This window comes from Bison bison, unplaced genomic scaffold (genome assembly GCF_000754665.1).
Source record: "Bison bison bison isolate TAMUID 2011002044 unplaced genomic scaffold, Bison_UMD1.0 scf7180017862852, whole genome shotgun sequence".
NCBI classification, from domain to species: Eukaryota; Metazoa; Chordata; class Mammalia; order Artiodactyla; family Bovidae; genus Bison; species Bison bison.
The window spans coordinates 18,718-20,872 of NW_011493424.1; positions in this window are offsets into that span (position 1 = coordinate 18,718).

A 2,155-nucleotide genomic window follows, 5' to 3' on the forward strand; every position below is an offset into this window, starting at 1 on the left:
ATTTTTTCCCTCACCTGCATTTATAAGTGATATTTGTCTATAGTTTTCTTTTCTGTAATACATCAAGTTCTTGTATTAAATTTTACCGGTTTCCTGAGGTGAGTTAGTTTTCCATGTTTTTATGTGTTTCAGAAAAGTTAAAATAACATTGGAATAGCTTTTCTTGCAACCTCAGGTCAGCTCACAGTCAGCCGTACGCATTCGTCCCTGGTGCTTTTCCCTGCTCGTTCATTTTTAAATCACCTTCCCAGGTCCTTGCGTTCGCTTGCTCATGTTTTCCTTACTGTAAGTTATTTTGGTGATTTGCATTCACTAGAAAATTACCAGTTTGCCTCAGGTTTCTGACAGCTGCCCCAGACGGCAAGCGGTGGCGTGTGTCATCCTCCCCACCTTTTCTGTCCCCGAGTCTCCTTTCTCATTCCTAATTATAGGCGGTTTCTGAATTTCATGCACAAAGTCTAAATCGAGACCGCCATCCCTGCCTCAGGCTCTCGGGACCAGTGGCTCCTCTGATTCTCTTTTAGAAGAAACACCTTATCATTTCTCTTTTTTACTTATTCTCTACTTCACTGATTTCTGCTTTTCCCTTCATAATTTCCTCTTTCTACTTTTTGAAAGGTCTCTTGTTCGAATTCTAATTCCCAAAGACGGTCAGGAAATCGCTCACTGCTGTTCTTTCCTCAGAGAATCTGAGCGATGGTCGGCGGAGCCCAAGGGCTCAGCTGAGATGCTAAGATTTCCAGAGAGCCTGCGTGCTCAGATTTCATTTCCTGCTTTATCTAAGTTTCCCTGGAAATGTCTTTCTTAGTTTCTGAGGAATCAAGATTGGGGGTGTGTTTAAAATTTATTTAAAATTTTGTTGGATTATAATAAGATTTTTGTTAACCTACTTTTTTAGCTCATTGAGGTTTCCTTTGTGGGCGAGTCGACGTCACAGCCTCATAGTACAATGTTTTCTCTGTGGAGCGTGAAGACCGGTTTCTACGCCCACTTCTGCTGGGTTTTCAGCTGCCACGAGACCCGGCCATGATGAGGGCCGGGAGGATCCCCGCCTGCACCCACAGTCCCTGTGTTACCGCTCAGGGGGCTTTCTGAAGTGCCCCCTGGCACGTATGTTTACAGCTCCCCGCCACGTGCTAGCTCAGGGAACAAAGGCGGGTCAGCCTCCTTGCTGGACGTGCATCCCGCCCCCAGCCTCTCCTGGACACCGTCGTGTGCCTCCGCTCTGCTTCATAGGCAGCGCTGGCCTTTTTCTGGTATTCTCCTTGGATGGGCCACGTGGGTGCCAAGCTCACAGCAGCTACTTCTGAGCTCGCCAGGAGCCTGGGCGGCGTCCCCCGCCCCCGTGGCCCGCGGGGATGACATCGCACTGTCCTCAGCTCCCGGGTTGCTGATGAGAACTCCAGACCTCTTCATATTTTCTGTCTTGAAGTAACATGTTCCGATGACAGGCGTGAAAATTTTCCCTCCTGGGGGTTTGTGAGAGCGAGGAGGGCGCTGGCGAACCCCCAGCAGCTTCCGCGGGCCTCTGCCTGGTACCCGCCGGGCAGTCCCCCACCTTCCTCTGCGCTCTCGCGGTCAGTGACCCCCACTGGACATCGTGTGTTTGCCCAGTGGTTGGCGCTGGAGGTGAGAGGATGCGACCTAAGAGGGCTCCTTAGAGCCTTGCAGACCCCGTGTCCAGAAAGGGGAAGGGAGGCCCGGAGAGGCAGACAGCCTCCCTGAGGGGGCACAGCTGGTGCGCGAAGGGCACTGTCCCTTACCCTGGAGCACTGGACTTCCTTGGGCATGACTCCGTGGGCGTGGTCCTACTTGGGCATGACTCCGTGGGCGTGGTCCTATTGGGTGTGTCATCTCGTGGGCGTGACATCCCATGGGTGTGGTCCGATTGGGTGTGGCTCCCGTGGGCGTGGTCTCTCGTGGGCGTGGCCCTGCAGGGAGGCCGAGGCCCCTCTTCCCTGAGCGCATCCCGGGTTGGGTTCCCTCTGGCCACCCTTCCCTGCCCACAGAGAGGACAGGCAGAGGACGGGTGGGTGAAGGGGCTGGGTCAGCGGGAGAGTGGGCAGCCTCCATGGGCCCCCTAAGAGGTGAGAGTGCTGGGAATCCCCCAGTTGGTCCCTTCTTGTATTAGTCAGAGGACCCCACTGAGACCACC